Source organism: Dasypus novemcinctus, chromosome 4 (genome assembly GCF_030445035.2).
Source record: "Dasypus novemcinctus isolate mDasNov1 chromosome 4, mDasNov1.1.hap2, whole genome shotgun sequence".
NCBI lineage: Eukaryota > Metazoa > Chordata > Mammalia > Cingulata > Dasypodidae > Dasypus > Dasypus novemcinctus.
The window spans coordinates 114,714,438-114,736,330 of record NC_080676.1 but is presented as its reverse complement, the minus strand read 5'-3'; positions in this window follow the sequence as shown (position 1 = coordinate 114,736,330).

Sequence of the window (21,893 nt, the reverse complement as noted above, 5' to 3'; positions counted from 1 at the left end):
TAAACAATGCTGATAAATCATGTATAAAATTCTTACCACTATATATAAATTCTCCAAACATGTCAGTAGTTCACAAAATATACTTCACTGTTATGTCTACATATGCTAAATAGTGTGTTTTTACTCTTCCTTACTTTTGATAGCTTTTGTATTCATCAGACTAAGACTTTGTAAATTTTTCTTTACCAAACCATGTTTCCATGGGATGTTTCTGGAACATCTTTCCTTCTAGACAGCTTGATAAGAATAATTAAATTATTCCTTTAGACTATACTACGTAATTAATTTTGTTACGGATATGTTTTACATAAGGTATCTCCTGCATCTATCATTTAAAGTACTCATTAAAAATATCATTATTAATGTGTCATCTAATTCAGAGCCCTACTTTTATGAACACAAGGAAGGATCCCACCTTTAAGATATTGAACTTCCTTAGTACCTGTTCTTTCTTTGTTCAAGAGAGTACTCCTTTACAGGTCTCTCAAACTGAAATCTTATTTTCTTTATACTCATCTTAAATAGAAAAATTTTACCCACTTCCTCATCATTTTGTATATAATCTTTGAAAATATTTCACCCAGAGCTAAAGATTTTTGTCTCCCTTGAATTTCTTTTTCAGGAGAAGTGTGACTTGTGATGTAAAATTTTCTTCTGCACACATATGTGTGTCCTAGAATTGGGAAAAAAAGTCCCCATTCAAAAGAATATTGTTGAAAGCAGGCCAGGTCATATATTACAAACAGTATCCAGAACATGCATAAAGCAAAGGAATGAATCCATTGACTCATTAAAAATAGCTCTAGACCAGTGAAAGGAACTAGGGCTTTTTGGAGAAATGACTGCTGCTATGACTGGAGCTGGAAATAGCCATAGTCCTGGAAACTTTTTATAGGGCCATGTAAGTAAGTGCCCACAAAATAAAAATTAAACCCACACATTGATGAGGGTATGTCAATGGGACAGAGGAGTCAACTGAAGTGCTTCCAGTGACCAAAAGTGGAACCATTTGAGTAACAAAAGAAAATAAATATCAGCGAGTTCATTATGATATAATTAGTGATTAATAAATAAATATGGGAGAAGATACATGGAGAAGAATTTTCAATACTTTATGTAGATATTCCAACCTTGAAGCAGTTAAGTCTGACTCCCACTTCTTAAGTGTGGGCAGTGCACAGTCACTTCTTTCTAAAGAATATAGTATGGAGTGGGAGGACGAATAATTTTACAGTGGATAAAACTGACAAAACTACCTCAGTCCAATGATCAAGGTCTACATTGGCAGTGAAAAGTCATATTGATGGTATGTACCTTGATAAAGTGTGATGAAAATTGCATTTTACCTTTGTGGACTTTTTCACCAAACCCCAAAACCCAAATTTAATCATGAGAAAATCATCAGACAAATCTTAATTGTGGGTCATTTTACAAAATGCCTGAACCCTATTCAAAACTGGCAAAGTCATCAAAAAACAAGGAAAGTCTGAAAAACTGCCCAGGCAAGAGGAGCTAAAGGAGATATAACTACTAAATGCAATGTGGTATCTTAGATGAGACCCTGGACAAGAAAAAGGAGATTAGGTAAAAACTAAGGAAATGTGAATAAAGTATGAGCTTGAGTTAATTACAGTGCATTCATATGATACAATTAATTGTAACATATATACCTTCCTCATGTAAGTTGTTAATAGAGGAAACTGGGTACAAAGATTTTAGGACCTCTCTGTCCTATCTTCAATTTTTCTGTAAATCTAAAACTATTTTAAAAATAGATTGTATTTTTAAAATTTCTAGACAGTGAATTACTTAGAAAAAGGAGAAAGTCAATATATACATCTAAATATGTGCTCTCCTGCCCCGCCAGCGGGTGTATGGAGACCACGAGGACAACAGGGTACCCGAGAGAGGGAGTGGGCAGATGGCGGGGAAGAACCACTCAGAGCCGCACCATGGTGTGTCGTCTTCTTCCGTTTTCTTTTTGTACAGAGCAAGCTTATATAGCGTCTTAAGCATTCGTGTTGCAAGGGATTGGTCAGGGCTGGAACAAAACCTTATATGGCTTGGAAAGGGCTCCGGGGGAAAAAGGGGCAGGGAGAGGGCAGGAAGCAGGGGGAAACAGTGCTGAATCATGCCGCCCGCCATTTTTTCTGCTGGTGTGGGGCGGTCCGCAAAATGGCGGGCGCGCCCCCAACATAAATACATATTGAACAATCAATAGAAACAATCATGAGATAAATCCAAAATTATGACCATCAAAAAAAAAAAAAAGGTTAGGTCTATGAGTCAAAGTTTGAGCATATTTCAATTGTTACAGTTCATGACTCTGAGAACATTTCAAGTCAAAAAGCAATACTAACAGAGAGATACTAACATAACTACTAAAGGCAAACACATTTATAAAAAAAATTTTTGTGCAAATATTTTGTGCAAATAATACTTAGGAAAACTGAAAAATTGATTAATTTTAATTTTTAGTAACGACTGAATGTTATTGTTATCACTTAACCTCTTTGACCAAATTTAATTATATAAGTTTCTACAGATTTTTATATTCAAAATACATTGATTTGGGAAGCAGACTTGGCCCAGTAGTTAGGGTGTCCGTCTACCACATGGGAGGTCTGTGGTTCAAACCCAGGCCTCCTTGACCCATGTGGAGCTGGCCCATGTGCAGTGCTAATGTGCACAAGGAGTGCCCTGCCACACAGGGGTGTCCCCACATAGGGGAGCCCCAAGCACAAGAAGTGTCCCATGTAAAGAGAGCCACCAGCATGAAAGAAAGTTCAGCCTGCCCAGGAATGGTGCCACACACATGGAGAGCTGACACAAGATCATGCAACAAAAAGAAACACAGATTCCCATGCCGCAGAAGTGAACAAAGAAGAACAACAGCAAATGGACACAGAGAACAGACAAAGAGGGTGGGGAAGGGGAGAGAAATAAAATAAATAAATCTTTAAAAAAATACATTGATTTGACTTTTTTGGGAACAATGAGCAATAAAGAGAAAAAAGATTGTAACTGTTTGAAAATATTGACTAAAGAAAGTCCTCAAGTCTGTAGCAATATTTAAGGAGGGACAGGGAAAGAAAAAGAAGAAAGAGAAGAAAAGAAGGAAGGAAAAAAAGACAGGATGGAAAGATAGAAAAAAGGAAGGAAAGAAAGAAAAAGGGAATGAAGGAGATCTTTTAACACCATTGAGGATGATTATTAAACAATTTTTTCCTGTAAAAATTGGAAGGTAAAAAATTTACTCTGTTTTGTCAAGAGGAACTATTGTTTATCCCAACTCATAAGGGAGGAGGTCTTTTTTACATCAGAATGCCATGTAATTAAAGAAGAAATGCTAGAATTCAAAAATCACCATTTTGTACACTCCAAAGAAATCATTGATTCAGACTATGATCATCATCTTTAGGCAAGTGTTATTGGGAGTCAGTATCACCTCCAGAGTTTACTTATAACTGCAAAAGGAAAGTGATCAAATTTAGCATCACCAATAGTGGATCTAATATTTTGTGCCTCCTGAGGTGACTCAATATAAAGTATACCATGAAATATTCTTGTCAGAAAGTATTTAACATTGATTTACTAAACCCTTGGAACTATCAGTTAGACAATAAATGCAGAACTAGATGACCAAATTAAGCAACACTACAGGAAAGAAAAGAATCGGCCAGCTGTTGCTGGCTTTGAAGATGGTAGAAGGGGTCATGAACCAATGAATACAGACAGCTTCTAGGAGCAAAAAAAGGTAAGGAAGGCTATGGTATGGTTTTTTCAATATATCAGTGTTGTTAAGAAAAAAAGAAAAGAGGAGAAAGAGCTACAGATTAAAAGAGAATGAAAATACATGACAATCCAAAAGTAAATTTGAACCCTGGTTAAAAATAAAATCCAGAGAAGCTATTTATGAGGTAACTGGGGGGATTGATCATGGACTAGAAATTGGATAATAGGGTATTATTTTTTCACTTTTAACATTTAAAAGTGATGTAATAATGTAACAGAGTGTACTTAGGTCATGAGTCTGAAAGTACATTCAATTTTCAGTAACATAATTAAGTAAACTTTTAGGTAGACCAAAATGCTCATCACTGTAATCTACCTGATGAGTATTCAGTTATTTATGGTACTCTTCTTGAAATGTTTCATAAGTTCATAAATTGCATTACATAAAGTTAGAAAAAAGAAATAAAATAATATGAATTCATTATATTTATCAAAAAATAACCAGTGTTCATAAGGATATAAAAAATGAGCATACTTTTACACTGTCATTGAAATATTCTTATAATAATAAAAACTAATATTTAATTGAGTGTTCCAATGCTGTGTCAAGTATTGTGAATGCATATTTACTCATGAAGTAGGTGTTGATATCCATTATATGGATGAAGAAACATCAGCACAGAGAGGTATATTCACTTCCTTATTGTCACACAGAGGGAACTGGTAGAGACAGGATTTGAATCCACATGGCTAACTAAAGACCCTATTCTTAGCACTTAGCAGGCTACTTGTTTCAGATAATAACAAACAAAATTCAATTTGAACCTAAATAAAAATTACACAAGATGGTTAAAATTAAAGAATGAAAAAACATCCAAGCAAAAATAAAGCATATTTTGATGGAAACTGAGGCACAGTGACCTCACAAGGAGAGACATGCTGTCTCCATGGCTATGCTTGCAACCTAAGGAATGTGATAATTAAGAGTTCCCCACAGATAGGATGAAGCTGTTAAAAGCTGAAAAAAAAAAAGATGAGCACATACCTTGTGTAGGAAATAGAACACTTAGACTTTGTACCTTGAGGTAAGATTTTTTTAAAATTCCTTAGATTATGGGTAATGCTGATAGTTAACTATGTGTTGTTGCTTGTTATCCTGTAGGCTACGTGTTCCTGCTTGTTGTCATGTAGACTGGGGTATATAGAGAGCCCCTTGTAAACAATAAAGTTGTCTGAGGAGTTATTACTCGCAGACTCCCTGATCCCAGCTCTCTCACTCGTTCTTGCTCTTTGTTTCCCTCCCCCTTTTCTCTTTCTTTCATTCCCAATACCCTTCAGGTCCAAATCTCCAACATCCGGCACCCAACATGGGGCCTGAAGAAGTCAGTGAGTCTTCCAAATCAGTATTGGGAACTGCAAAAAAGACGTCATCAAGGGTCAAGTGAGACATCCAAAGCAGAGTGACTCAAGTCTTCAAGATTAAGTAAGTAACATTTTCCACGAAGTCATCAGGGTAGTGGGTAATCAAATGAGATATGTGGAAGCACATTCACAAGTGTTAAAAACTTTACTGACAGTTAATGGGGTGGGTGCCTGTAAAAAATTATGAATTACTAGAATTTTTTGCTTTAGTACAAAAGCATTGTTGATGAGTCAATTGTAAACTGTATGTTTGTATTGGTGTGTTTTAATTGTTTTGTGTTTGTCTGTTTATTCAATGTCAGTGTATATTTTGATACCTCTGGATGGTGATATAAATTAATAAAAAAAATTTTTTAAAGAGCTCTATTCAAATGGCCAAAAATTAAATAAGTGCTTATATTAATACATAAATTTAAATGTTAATAAGATATCTACAATGATAAAAATTGTAAGTCTTGATTAACAAAATTACTATAAGTCTTTTCATAAAAATTAGTTTTCACCTAGATTGAAATGAAAAGTTTATTTTTCTTCACTGGATAAAATGAAGGATGTAAAACTTAAATGAATATTAAAAATGATTAAAAGTTTGTGGGAATGCTGACTGAAATTTAATAAGTTTTTCTAAATGGTGTGTTTTCCTAAAATAGGACGGCTAATTTTCATAAACTCTTAGGACTTAAATGCATGTGGCAAGTTGTAGAAGGTATTGTGGTAACTTTAAGTAAGGGAATGTGTTCTCTGAAGGTAAAAATTGTCTTAAAATTATAAATAATTACAAGAATTTTAACTAAGCATTGTTTAAATTAAGGTATTTAAATGGCTAATTCCAAAAAGTCACTATTAAACAAAACCTGAATTAATAGTACTAATAATAGAAGGTAATTTTATAATAGGAAAGCTTGTTGGTGGCCAGCCTCCCCTGCCAACTTGCTTCTAAAAGACTGTTTCTGGTATTGCATGTTACTAAGTATTTAAAGTGAAGAAAAGTTTATTATTTTAACAAACTTGTTTAGTGTTGATGGCAATTACATGTTGTAAGAAGTTTGCTGACAATTCAGTATGTTGGATATATGGAATGTGTTTTTATTGTTAAGGAAACAGGAGATGATTTTGTCCTAAGATAAAATGATTGATTATTGGGAAAGAGTAGAGCGTGGGACAAAACCTAGGTGAATGCTGAAGGTGTTGAAGGTTCATGGAAAAGAAATTTTTATGATTAAAGTTAAATAAAATTTGATGGGTCTATCTATAAAATTTTAAAAGCTTTAGTATCAAGTAGAATACTGATGCAAAGTTAAAAATTGTGTCCTTTTTCAAAGTCTCTCAAATCAGTACTCTGTTTTGGTAAAAGTTTATGAAAAGTTTCCTGAATAATCAGTATACAAAGAAAGCCTGTTTTATCAAAACAGCTTCTTGTGCTTTAACCTCATCATTTCCTCAGTGTTCCAAGAAGAAAAGGTCTTATCTCTTTTAAAGAAAATAATGTTCAAACCTGCTTTCTCAGAATCTAATCCTGAAACACAGGTTTTTATTTCTTACTAGTTACAAGAGATTTGTTCTTTTACTTTGAAAGAAATATTAAGATAATAAAATAGTTGAGTTCATTTAATATGCTATAAGTTAAATGGAAGGTGTTTAAAAGTGTTATAAAATTTAAGTTTTTTTAACCCTCTGTTAATTAAAGTTGTATGAGTAAAAGTTTCAAATGAATACTTAAGAATGTATAAATTTACCAATAGTTCAGCATAATATTAAACAGAAGTACAATGTGGTTAATTATGGTTTTAATTATTATAAAAAGGTATGTGTCACAGAAACAACCTGTTATCATAAATTAAAATAACAACACTGTAGTATGCAACTGTCCCAAATATTGCTAGTTTGTTGCAAGAAGTTAATATCCAGCTACGTCACTATCACTTTGTTTTAAAATGTGCTATGACTTTCTTTAGTGTCTTCTTAGGTCAAGCCAGCCTGCATTCTCCTACCTGTAGAAAAACCAACAATGGGCTTTTGCAGTGCTTCCCCAAGGCTGTGTATAGCCCAACCATCTGCCCTGGCCTTGTGGCAAAGAATCTGGCTGTGTAGAAGAAACCTGTGAATAAAACCCTACTGATGACATTGTTAACCAGTAATCCTTTTTTCAGAATGAAAAGAAACATCAGAGACAATGGTATCTTATCTTAAGAGAGTGAACTATTGAGACAGGCTACAAAGTCCCTGCTACTCTATCAAATTCCTAAATGTGGCTTTGTTGGGTGGGATAAAACTATGCCCTCAGTTGTAACTGATGGAATGCAATGTTTTCTCATGTTAATAGAGTTTGTAACATTGTTGACGTGCTAAAAATCTTTCATCCCTCATTTAGCTCAGATATTAAAACCATTGTATGTATTAATTGGGAAAAGTCCTTCATGGAAATAGGAAAACCTCCAGCAAGCTGCTTTAAATAATAAAAGGAAGGTAAATTAACTTAGCCTATGAATTGGATGTGGTAAGCACCAATATTGGCTTTGGGTAGAGTTTGTGGCAAAAGCAAAATTCTAAAAAAGTAACCCTTGGGTTTTAATCACAATTCTGAAAAAAGGCCAGAAGCAAAATATAAAAAAGTAATTGTGTGCAGCATGGGAGGCCCTGCAAAAAGTGAAAGACTTAACCCAACAGTGTCTGGTCACTCTAAAGACTGCCATCTCTATCCAGGGGTGGATTGCAAATACTAAAAGCAAGACAGAAATTATGGCATTATAGTACCAAAGGACCAATTGGCAAAAGCTTTATTCACTTTAAATTTACTTAATATATATGATTCAATAATGCCTGCTGAATGGCATTATGCATTAAATAAGAGTGAAGAAAAGGTATTGTGTGACTCAGCTGACTGTCAGCCAATATATTGGAAAGATGTACTAACAGTTGGCAAAAGGGAAAGGTTAAAGTATGGGGGTGAGGATATTCTCTTGTCATTACAGAAGAAGAACAAATTTGGCTGCTAGCTTGATGGATTAAACCATGTATAGAGGAGAAGAAAGAGAATGTTAACAATGATTTCTCCTCTCCTGATCATATTAATGGTAACTCTGGGTCATGCAGGTGAAAATCATACTTATTGGGCATATATTCCTAATCCACCTTTATTACGTGCTCTAACATGGAGAGACCCCATCATTTCCTATATTTTTGAATAAAACACATGTGTTTCCTGGGCCTATAGATGACAGACTACCCTTAAAACCTGATGAAGAAGGGAAGGAAATATATAATCTTATCCTTCCTTTTGATCATAGACCATTATGTATTGGAAAAAGTCCCCCTTGCATGCAAACAAAAAATCAGACTATGGTTATCATGAAAAGTAATGGTACAAAAATATTAATAACTTTGTTTCCTTCATAATAATTCTTTGGTAACTAAAAAGCAAAATTATAATTGTCCACCCCCAAAACCTGAAAAGAAAAAGGGATGGCAGGAATGCCATATAGGAAGAAGATCTGTCATTTTTAATGATTCCTAGGAATAGTGTGGGAAATTGCTCCTATGGAGACCCCCAAAGAATATAATGGCATAGTTTTATATGGTATGGACTTAACAACAAGGGTCAATAAGTTAGTAATATGCAATATCCTTTTTCAGAATCCTATTCTTGGGTGAACAAGTGGTATATACTAACAATTTTACTATTTGGAAATGTAAAGGAAAATGGTTACCAACTGCTTGGATTAATGACACATATAATCTTAATATATATAAAAACTTGTAGAAAGTATTTTTTGGAATTGCCCCTACTTATGAATGGACTGGTAATTACTGTCAAACAGGTTAATATCTACTATTAAATCAAACCTATCAATTGAAAGCCTGTGTCAGGGATCCTTTCATATTCATTACTGGAAAAGTAACTATAAAAGATAATGCTTTGTTTTATAAAAATGGTGCCTTGTATTATACTTGTCTGTCAGAAAGTGTGTTGCAGGATGGAGACACCATCTCAATAGCCAGAAAACAAAGAGGTATATGGATTCTCATCCAAATGAACTGAATATGGCAGTCATCACATGAAAGTCAGCTATTGCTTCACATGGCACAAAAAATCTTGAAACAGACAAAAAGATTTGTTTGACTACTAATAATTAGTATAATGGGACTAATTGGAATCATCACAGCTGCTGCAGCTGCTGTTGTGGTTTTGCATGAGACTGTTCAGACTCAACAATATGTGCATGATTGGCATAAAAATACTAGTGAACAGTTAAATAATCGGGTTAATGATTTAGAATCAGCTGTTTTGCATATTGGAAATCACTTGTATAATTTAAACTTGTTAAGGGGATTGAAATGTGATTGGAAAGAAAGCAACTTTTGTATTACTGCTCTTGCCTAGAATTCATCTGATATAGAATGGAGAAAAATTAATTATTTGCTAAGACATAAAAGTAATATCTCTCTGGAAATAATTGAATTACAAAGAAAAATATTAGAAATGTCTCAAAATCAAATTTATATAGCCAATGATAAGGATATTTTTTCAGACATGATCTCACATATTACAAAGTTTAATCCAGTTAATTGGTGGAAATCACAGCATTTTCTCTCAGCTTTAGGAATAGGGCAAATCCTATTTGTTCTGATGCTCATGATTTTCACCTGTGCTGGACAGCTTTAGAAGAAAATTGTGAAGTGTAACAGCCATGGGACATGTGAATAATCTGGTGCTAGCAAAAGCACTCAATAATTTCCCGTAGTCGAAGAGCTTGGCTGGTAGTCAATGACAGGTAAGACTCTCAGAGGAGGGCAACCTAAGACAGGCACAGTCACCTTGACTAAAACAAAAAGGGGGAGATGTTGGAAACTGAGGTACAGTGACCTCACTAGGAGAGATGTGCTGTCTCCATGGCTATGCTTGTAACCTAAAGAATGTGATAATTAAGAGTTCCTAGTAGATAGGATGAAACTGTTAAAGGCTGAAAGAAAAGATGAGCACATACTTTGTGTAGTAAATAGAACACTTAGACTTTGTACCTTTAGATAAGATTTTTAAAAATTCCTTAGATTATGGGTAATGCTGATAGTTAAATATGTGTTGCTTGTTGTCATGTAGGCTATGTGTTCCTGCTTGTTGTCATGTAGACTGAAGTATACAGAGAGCTCCTTGTAAACAATAAAGTTGTCTGAGGAGTTATTACTTGCAGATTGATTCCCTGATCCCAGCTCTCTCGCTCATTCTTGCTCTTTGTTTCCTTCCCCCTTTTCTCTTTCTTTTATTCCTGATACCTTTCAGGTCCAAATCTCCAACAATATTTTATTAAAAAAATGCAAAGCAAAAGATGGTGAAATAAAGAAAAACAAATCATATGAACTATGAATTAATAATAGCACAATAACTAAAATTAAATATGGAATAGCAGGAAAAAATCCATTAGGCAAAATGGTAGAAATCTAAGGATATAAAGGTAGATAAAATAAAAATGAAAGATGATAAAATGACATCCCCCTCCAAAAAAAAAACATGACACAGTATTTTTTTAAAGATTTATTTATATTTATTTCTCTCCCCTTCCCCCACCCCAGTTGTCTGTTCTCTGTGTCTATTTGCTGCATGGTCTTCTTTGTCCACTTCTGCCATTATCAGTGGCACGGGAATCTGTGTTTCTTTTTGTTACGTCATCTTGTTGTGTCAGCTCTCCGTGTGTGCAGTGCCATTCCTGGGCAGGCTGCACTTTCTTTCACACTGGGCAGCTCTCCTTACAGGGTGCACTCCTTGCACATGGGGCTCCCCTACACGGGAGACACCCCTGCATGGCTCGGCACTCTTTGCACGCATCAGCACTGCCTGTGGACCAGCTGCACATGGGTCAAGGAGGCCTGGAGTTTAAACCTTGGACCTCCCATGTAGTAGACAGATGCCATAACCACTGGGCCAAGTCCACTTCCCAGATACGGAGTATTAATTAATTTATAATAATTTTTTTACATTGCATTAGACTGTACCCAAGTTCTGGTACCAATTTTTGTATTACTCTGCCAATGGGGTGCTGATGCAAAGTACCAGAAATATGTTGGCCTTTATATATATATATATACACACACACACACATACACACACACACACACACACACACACACACACATATATATATATAATTTTTTAAAGATGCTGAGTCCTTTATTTTTTTTAAGATTTATTTATTTATTTATTTCTCTCTCCTTCCCCCACCCCAGTTTTCTGCTCTCTGTGTCTTTTCGCTATGTGTTGTTCTGTGACTACTTCTATCCTTATCAGTGGCACTGAGAACCTGTGTTTCTTTTTGTTGCATCATCCTGCTGTGTCAGCTCTCCATGTGTGTGGCACCATTCTTGGGCAGGTTGCACTTTCTTTCACATTGCTCTCCTTATGGGGTGCACTCCTTGTGTGTGATGCTCCCTATGTGGAGGACACCCCTGCGTGTCAGGGCACTCCTTGTATGCATCAGCACTGTGCATAGGCCAGCTCCACATGGGTCAAGGAGGCCAGGGGTTTGAACCATGGACTGCCCATGTGGTAGGCAGATGCCCTATCCATTGGGCCAAATCCACCTCCCTGTTGGCCTTTATAAAGGGTATTTTGAATAAAAGTTTACAGTTACAAGGCCCTAAAGAGTCCAGTTCAAGGTTGCCTTCTCACCAAAGTCAGTTGCCACATGTTGAAGCAAGATGGTCACTGACCTCTGCCTGTCTCTCCTTACATGAATGACTCATCTTTCCTTGAGGCACCAGAATCAATCATAACAAAGTACTCTCTCTTCCTATCATACCTTATTGATTGAGTGTCCATTTATATAGGTCCAACAAGGGGACAGGAACTCAACCTGAGTCACACCTTACTGACTTAGTGGAAATAAAACTTAACCTTTACAGGTAATTTAACCAAAGACACCTCAGGTGAATCTAATACAATCAAAGGGTATCATACTCAGAGGAATAGATTAGTTTACAAATATAATCTTTCTCTTTTGAGATTCATAAATAATATCAAAAACTGCCACATGTTCTGTTATCAAAACACAAAACCACAAATGGGAAATTCTAAAGTCCATCTTCTCTAATCACAGCACAATAAAAGTTAACAAAAGTATAAAGAAGACAACTATTACCATTTCAAATTTTTAAAATAATTTTCTAAAGAACTTAAATCATGATGAACATTTTAAAAAGTTAAATCAATGTATTTTGAATATAAAAATCTGTAGAAACATAAGCAAATTTGGTCAAGGAGGTTAAGCGATAACAATAACATTCAGACATTACTAAAAATTAAAATTAATCAATTTCTCAGTTTAGGAATTTCTTAAAAATACCCCAACAAAATGAGTAAGGAACTATAAAAATTAAAATGTACAAATATATTTAAAGGGAAATTTTAAATTAATAATTAAGTCCCCATTTTGATTATTTTAAGTACCACTAAAATAGATATCAGTATGCCAAAGTAGGGAAAACAAATATTTTATAAAACATATTTTATGAGCAACATATATAAATGCAAATTACGATTTTGAAGTCTCAATAATAGTGTAATTTTACAGAAAAAATTAAAATTTTCTGTGGGGAGCCACCCGCTGTGAGGTCTTTTTACAGCCTCCTACAGCATGGCGAATCTCATTTTTACTATAGCCCTGCCCCACCACTTCCTTCTTCTTCTTCTTCCTTGTTTCTTTGTTCTCCCCTTCCCACCACAACTCTGGTGACTACAGCAAGCATGCATGCGCAACACGCGAAACTCCGCAGACCCGGTGCGAACTGTCGGCCAAGCCCCTCCTTGGACGTCCGCCACCCACAAGACCAGCCTATCACCTATGTACATGTTCCCTTCCCTCTCTATATATCCCCGTGTTTTACCCCCAATAAACGAGACTTGATCAGAATCCTGTCTTGTCTCCATTCTTCTCTCGACTCCTGCCCCACTCTGCTTCTTCCCACAGGTCCCTGGACTCACCCACACCAGCCAGAGCAATTTTCTATAATCACACACAAAATATTAGAAAATATGAACAGCACCCAGAGGCAAAAAAATTATAAAACTGGTAAGAAAAGCAATTCTGTATGACATTTCTTTTATGCTTAAGTTATTTCAAATATTCAATAAAGAATAGATAACACTTAGAACAAAAAAGAGAATATTTCTTAAATGATCTCATCAAATCTACTTAAACCTGATGTCACTACATGCAAAAATGTAACTTATTTTTCAGTTATAAACATTATGGTAAAGCCTAACAGAAAAAAATCAATTTAAATATATAGTCTTTATCCCCAAAATTCAAATATGATTTGTTAGGAAATGTATTAATCAATAATATTAACTTTTAAGTAAAAGTAAAAAGTATTTGCTCATTTCTAAATTTAAAAAAAAATCACATTATCATTTCATTATCATTTTCTGCAGTGCTAAAAAGTTGTCATAAATATAATCCACATGATCTACTCAAAGTGATTTTTTTAAGCATTGATGTAGAATATTTCTTCACTCTGTTAACATGAATCTGTCTGAAATCAATAACCAACAACATTTTAATAATTATGCTCCATAATAAAGATGCCTACTGCTACTAATATTAACATTGTTCTATAAATTTTAACCTTTCTATTAAGACTCCCAACAGATATAAGTGCTATGAATATTGGAAAAGGGTAGAAAAAGTTATCATTGTTTGCAGATGTTACATATTATTTCTCCAGTTGTATTTTTCATAGTCTTCTCAAATTTAGTATTTCCAAAATTAAATTCTCTCTCAAAATACACACCAAATGCTGTTCCTTTACCAGTATTCCATATGTCAGGATTTAATACCATATCAAGTGAAAAACCAAGGAGACATTCTTGATTCCTTCATTTTCTTTATCCTCCTATAAAACAAAAATTTAGCAGTTCCACCTGTAACCATAGTAGCCCATTATGTCTTATCTGGCCATTACAATAAACCCCAAATTTTGTCTCCTCACAGTTCTTCCTTACTTGGCAGTTTAGTGATTTTTAAGTCAATTAAAAAACACTTGCTGTCACTTACCATTGTATTTATAAGTACATCTAAAAACTAAAGTCCCTTATAAGTTATGGCTCCTGTTTACAGTTCTAAGTTACTCTCTAACATAAAAAACTGAAAGAATTAATTGAAAAAGCATTGGCATTAATAAAAGTGAGATTTAACTATTTATACAAGAAAATTTCTATGTTTAGCAATAACCACTAAACAGCATTTTAATAAAAGATATTACACCTAAGGAAAGTGAAATTTGGAAAACATACCCTTAAGTTCATGTGGATTTGAAGATAACAAAGAAACCTGTGAAAAATAAGAATAATTACAGAGTATTAGCATATCATATAATAATATACCTAATATTTTAGCTATTAAAAGAACATGGCAATTTGGCTCAAGAGTAGACATGTATTTTGATGCAATTGAATATCCTAAGTAAATATTGTCAGAATAAAATATATAAGGTAATGCATTAAGAATTGATAGGCATGGAAATGATTATTTGGGAATAATTGGTTGACTATTTGAAGGAGTAATAAATTTAGAGATCTGATTTATAATTTATACCAGAGTGGAACTTAATAAAATTTTTAAAATGGCAAGCATGAATGAATATGGGAAAATAGAATTGAACATTCATAAAATAACTGAAGTTGCACAGAGTTTTCTGAGATGCTTATTTTAAAAATAACTAAATAAAACATATCATAGATTTGTTTAATTTAAAATATCATATCAAACATGAGACAAAACAGTAAATGAACATATTGGCAAATAAATGTTTATACAGTAAAGTTTAAAAAGTTTAAGAGTTTTTGTATATGAAAAGTTTCATTTAAAAGAATATAATGTAAAGAAATTGAACACATAAAAATAATCAGTGGCAAATAATGTTGACAGGTAATTCTTTAAAAAATTCAAACTCAACTAACAGCATAGACTAACATCTGAAAACACAGAAGATGTCAAATAAAACAATAAGAAAACATTCTTGCATATATGTGATATTAATAAAACCTTAAGAAGAAACATATTTCCCAAAGAAAATAAGCAATAGTACAAGTTGAATTAACTATATTTAAAAGTAATGTTTTGAAATATACTAGAGCCTTAAAATCTTTATAACTTTTGACTTGGAGTCAATTTTAAGATACTGGTATTTTATTTTTAACAAATAATCTTTACTAGCAGGACAGTCCTTGATAAAATATTACCCATATAATATGTAATAACATAAAACTTTTCAAACATACATAAGTATGAGGAAATTTTTGTAACAGTTTAAAGAAAAGAAAGTTAAGTTGAAATGGTACTGGCAGCATGGTTAGAAGGATCAATTCACCATGTGCATTAAAAAACACAAGAAGACACTAAAAATTTAATAACTATTTCTGGTAAAATTTTCTATTGGTGATTTCTTAAATCCTTTTACATCCTTAAACTTCTTAAAATTTTTGCTATTGATATATTTATTTAAGATAAGAAAACTAAAAATAATTTGGTAAGATAAAATATATTTATAATTAAATCATAACAGTGTGGAGATTACTTAAATGGTTTGGCCTACTAGAAAACTAAAGGGAAGAAAAAGAGCTAATTTGAAAAAATAAAATAAGAGCTATTCTAATTAGAATTCCTTTGGCTCATTCTTTCTCACATGAAACATAAAAATCTATTGTCAGATTCTGGGTAAATAAACCAGGAAATTTCAGAAGGACCACCCAAAATGATGAATCTATTTCTATTTTCCAAGTCTTACCACCAAGAAGGGAAAAGAATGATAAAATAGATACATATGAATGAAAAGGGAAAAATCCAGGTTGGCATTTTTCCAATATTTTGATTGAAAATAAGATTCTTAAGAGAGTACTATATTGAGTGAAAATGCACTTGAAAATAATTTTTTGGACAAATATGTGGTAGGATTCAATTAATAAAGTAATGTGTTTCCTAAATAGCATTTATAACATGTCAGATACTCAAGCTGAGGAATTGGTATATACACAAATTAGGTACTATGAGCAAACTATGTCCACTTCTAAAAGGCTGCAACTAGAGAAATGAGTGGGGGAGAATGAAAATAAAATTGAAACAGATCCAAGGACATGGAAACAGCAAAGGTTTCTTTTGAAAAATATTATAACTATCAAAGACCCACAAAGATCCTTGCATTAAAGAGTGTAAAAGATATAAATAAATAATTTTTATTTGAGTAAAATATACTAAGTATGAAGGTTACAGAGTACAAAACAGAAAGAAAATTGTCTTTTTCTGTGAGGAGTTGTGTTATCACATTTTATTTTTAAACACTGAAAAATTATTGCATATAAATTGTAGAGTATGTCATATTTATAATGCAATAAGAAGTACCTTACAAATTTTATATCACCAAGAAAATGCAATGAGAATCAATGAATATAAATGATAATGTTGTGATGTGTTACTAATAAGAATGCATGAAGTCTGGTTTGTACACCTGACTGTAATTACATCATTAACACCTGAGGAAATGAAAGTTGATTAATGAGAACCATTGCTAATTGTGAAGCCTGAAAATCCAAATATGCCCAATAAATATAAAGATGTGATATGGAAATGAGTTACAGGATATATTATTAATACATACCAAAATTTATTAAAAAGTAAAAATTAATGTTTTTATTATCTCTTTTTTAAAAAGATACATAGATCACGCAAAATGTTACATTAAAAAACATAAGAGGTTCTCATATACCCCACTCCCCACAATTCCACTCCTCCCACATCAACAACCTCTTTCATCAATGTTTCAATTTCATTGCACTTGATGAATACATTTTCAAGTACTGCTACGCAGCATGGATTATCATTTACATTGTAGTTTACACTTCTGTCCATTCAGTGGGTTATGGCAGGGTATATAATGTCCTGCATCTGTTCCTACAATGTCATTCGGTACAACTCCAAGTCCTGAAAATGCCCTCATATCATACCTCCTCTTCTCTCTCCCTGTCCTCAGCAACTCCCATGGCCACTGTCTCCACATCAATGATAAAGTTTCTTCCATTGCTAGAGTCACAATAATTCTATAGTAGAATACCAGTAAGTCCACTCTAATCCATATTTTATTCCTCCATCCTGAGGACCCTAGGATGACAATGTCCACTCCACCTTTAAATTGAGAGAGGGCTTAGAACCCATATGACTGAGGGATGGAATTCTTCTGCTTGCAATTGTAGACTCTCTCAGTTCCTTGGTATGGTGATTGGCCATCCTCACCTCCCTGTTAGCTGACCCAGGTAAGTCTAATGAACCAGAGAGTAGGTGTTTCAAGTCTATTGAGACTCAGGACCTAGCTGACACATGGACAGTCCAGAAATTCAAGTCTCCTGAGCATATACCAACCCCAGTGCCAACCACATGTTCAGTAAAAGTGACAGAAGAGGCATGTGTAGAGAGGTCACATCTGAGGCCAACTCCATCACGCTCAGGAGCACAAATTTTAAGGTATGATCCACTGGCAAGGCACTGAACTCCAGAGCCATGTGCTGCCATGGCCATAGGACATGGATGTCTCCATAGCCTTCAGGAACACCACTAGCTGGAGTTGTATATACTTTGGCTATATCTGAGATGCTGCTAAGACGTGCATAAGCATAACCCCTCTGATAAACTCCTGACTTGTTTTGAAGTCTCTTAGCCATATAAACTCATTTGTCTTTACCATTTCCCCCTTTTATTCAATTTCTTTTTGAATTTGCATCACCAGCAGGTGCTTGGTAGTAATCCCTCAGTGCCAGGGAGGCTCATCCCTGAGAGTCATGTCCTATCCTGGGAGGAAGGTAATACATTTACATGCTGAGTTTGACTTGGAGAGTGGCCACTTTTTTTTTTCCCCCAAATTCTACTCAATTTATTCATTTTTTAAAAAATATTACATTTGAAAAATATGAGGTCCCCATTCACCCCCACCGCCCCACCCCACCACTCTCCCCACAGTAACACTCTCCCCCATCATCATGACACATCCATTGCATCTGGTGAATACATCTCTGGGCATTGCTGCACCCCATGTCCTGTGGTCCACACCACAGCCCACACTCTCCCACGTTCCATCCAGTGGGCCATGGAAGGACATAAAATGTCTGGCAATTGTCCCTGGAGCACCAACCAGGACAACTCCAAGTCCAGAAAATGCCTGAGAGTGGCCACTTTTGAGCAACATGGAGGCTTTCAGGAGGTAACTTTTAGGCACCCTGCAGCTCTAGGCCTAGTTGAAATTTCAAGCACACAGGCTTATAAGCACAGTCTTCAGGATCAAGGGCCCATCATTGAACAATCCTTCACTGGTCTTTACCTTTGCACTTGGGGGGTTGTTGCTGCTCCATTGGGAAGTGTGACAGAGTTCCCCAGAATGGGAACTCAGCACTCCCTCAGTTGTCGTGTGAAACTCTACCCACTATGTCAATACTGAACAAATATCTGAACATATCTATATACCCTATATGCTTACCCTGGAGAATTCCCTTCCATCCATGCATTCCCCCATCAATGACACCCCACAACAATGCTCCTCCCCTGCCATAGTTGAACCCCTCTGTGATTCAAAACTTCAAAAATGAAGCCTAATATGTTGCCAAATTCAATTAATAGGAAAATGAAATAGTAATGATAGATATAATGATTAGAAGTAGAATACATGATAATTTAGAAAAACTAAAATAAAGTAAAAAATAAATTGGGGTACTAAAAAATGAAAAATATCATAAAAATTATTTTTTGATGTTTTGCCTATCATCACTGTAATAGGTGTTGCCCTGTATGTACAGTGTCTACATCTGTTTTCATTATTATTATTATTATGTCTTCAAAAAAATTTAGGTCACAGTAAAATCACAAATAGAATATAGGGGAGGGACTCCCAAATACCAAACATCAAACCTTCTTCCCCCTTCCCCAGCAATGATTTTTTTATATGTCGGTGTGGCATTTGCTGCAACTGATGCACAGATATTGAAACGTAGCTACTAACCATGGTTACATCATGGTTTACATTATGGCTTATATTTTAGACTGTACACTTTTATAAATTTTTGGTGAAATTTAACATGGCCTGTATCCATCATTGCATGATAATGTAGAACACTTCCTGCCCCCCAGTTACCCTCTCTTCCACCTATTCTATTCCTCTCTCCTCCTCCATTTGAGATCCACAGTGACAATAAAGCTTCACTGCTTGAAGGACAAAATTCATAGCTCCTTGCAACAATGCTGAGGGCTTGACACACTAGTCTGTCCTCCCCCATTGGGAGTCACTCATGCTCTTGAGAGACACCCTCCCCTCTACTTGAGAGCATCAGGCCTTGCCAGCATGGGGTATAACATTTTTCCACTCATTGTACGGGTCTCCACCCACTGATGTAACACATTATGACAAGATAAGCACTCAAAACTCCCTAGAAGCCTGCCTCTGGTGTGCCCTGTGCAGAATACCCCCACATTCAATGCCCTAAACTAGTAACCCTTCCTTGTCATATTGCCAAAAGAGTTTTCTCAATATTGTAGTTTCAACCACATACCTGCCAATCCCCTATGTTCATCTTCTCCCTCCCCCAAACCTTCCCCCAGTTCCATGGGCCATCCAACCCATCCTCCCCACCCTAGCCCCCTATGACACTTGCACCATCCAACCCAATATTATCTCTACACTCCTGTCATATCGTTTCACTGCAGAGCTACTCAATTCCACCTTATCATAGATTTCACCCATGTGAGTGTTGGCTCACAACCTTCTCCCTCTCTATTTCCTGTAAATGTTTCTTCCAGACTCTACCTAAGTCAGCTCGATTTGCTTAATTCATATCAGAGAGGTCATGTCATATTTGTCCTTCAATGTCTGACTTTCTTCACCCAGCATAAGGTCCTTAAGAACACATACCAATTATTATAAGAAAAAGTAAAAATTAATGTTTTAAAAATTTGCTGTAAACTACACATAGGGAAAACAGATCAAAATAAACATGAGTTGAAAAATGGGAGCTTTTATTTCTTAACTATTTGAATGCTATTGAATAATAATCAAAACTAACAATTTCATAGTTACATGAAATATTGTTTAGTTTGCTTTTCTATGCCAATTTTATTAGTTACATTTTTTTTTTGTAAAATTGATCAGAATCTTAACTTATAAGCAGAGGTTAAAATAAAATATGTAAACATTGGCATAAAAATATTTTTAGTAGTAGACAGTATAATCAGAAGTACCATTTGGATTGAAGGCATTATCTCTGATTTTCCTTATTTCTTTTTTTTTCTATTTTTTTATTAAAGTTAATAGATCACAAGGAATGATACATTAAAAATCATTAAAAAAATAAAAAACATAAGAGGTTCCCATAATCCACTCCCCACCCCCACCTCATTTTTGTAAATTGTATTTTTGAAGATATAGACATCACAAAAAAAAGTGTACATTAAAAAATATGAGGTTCCCATATACCCCCACCCCACCACCCCACTCCTCCCACACCAACAACTTCCCCCATTATTGTGGCACACTCATCGCACTCAGTAAACACATTTTGGGACACTGCTGCACACTACATAAATGACATTTTAATCTATCATTCACACTCTCCCCTAGTACATTCAGTGGGTTATGGCAGGATATATAAAATCTAGCATCAGACACTGAAATATCATTTAGAACAACTCAAAATCCCAAAAATACCCCCACATCACATCTCTAATTTCCTCTCCCTACCCTCAGCAACTACTGTGACCACTTTCTCCACCTTGATGCTAAAATTTCTTCTGTTACTGCTCACAATAGTTTTATAGTAGAATATCAGTAAGTCCACTCTAGTCCATATTTTATTCCTTCATTCTGTGGGCACTGGTATGGTGATGCCCACTCCACCTCTAGATCAAGAGGGGGCTTAGATTCCACATGGATGATGGATGCAATTCCTCTGCTTGCAGGTGTAGGCACTCTTGATTCCCTGGTGTAGTGGTTGACCATCTTCATCTTCCTATTAGCTGACCTGGGTAAGACCAATGAACCAGAGAGTGATTTTCCATATTTCTTCATCACTCAACAAAGTCCCTTATTGCTTAATCTCAATGAAGTCCCTCTACTTCTTCAATATCTTAAGATAGATGATATTGATCTACTTTTCAACATTGGGATAACTTCAGCAATTAAGATGTGCTACATCATTTTTATCATTACATTATATAAAATAGTTTTCAGAATGCTAACTAGGATATACTGACCTTGAGCCTCTGTAAAATCTTACCCTTTGCATCAACAGTGGAAGCACCTTAGCTTCTGTGGGCCATTTGTATTAGAGAGAAAGAAACCATCAAGTTATAATCCAGAGAAAGTCCTGAAACTACATGATTGGGGAAATTTGACTTCCTAGAGATTGAAATAGTTGCATCATAATTGAGCCAAATTGAAGGGGGAAAAGTAGGAGTGAAAAATAAGTTTAATTTCTCCTGTGCCCTGAATGGTCAACTTCTATTAAAAAGACTGAAAATGTCCTTCAAATAAAGGTCCCTGCTTACCTGGGGCAATACATGACACACTAGGAGTGATGAATTTCTGAGGCTCCTGGAGAACACCAAGTCCTTGTAGTCTTTTCATATGTTGCCCTTTAAAAAATTAACACTGCATTCATGTCAATTACATTAAGCATTTTGTGAGATTATTTCTTTAAACCCTTAAATATTTAACAT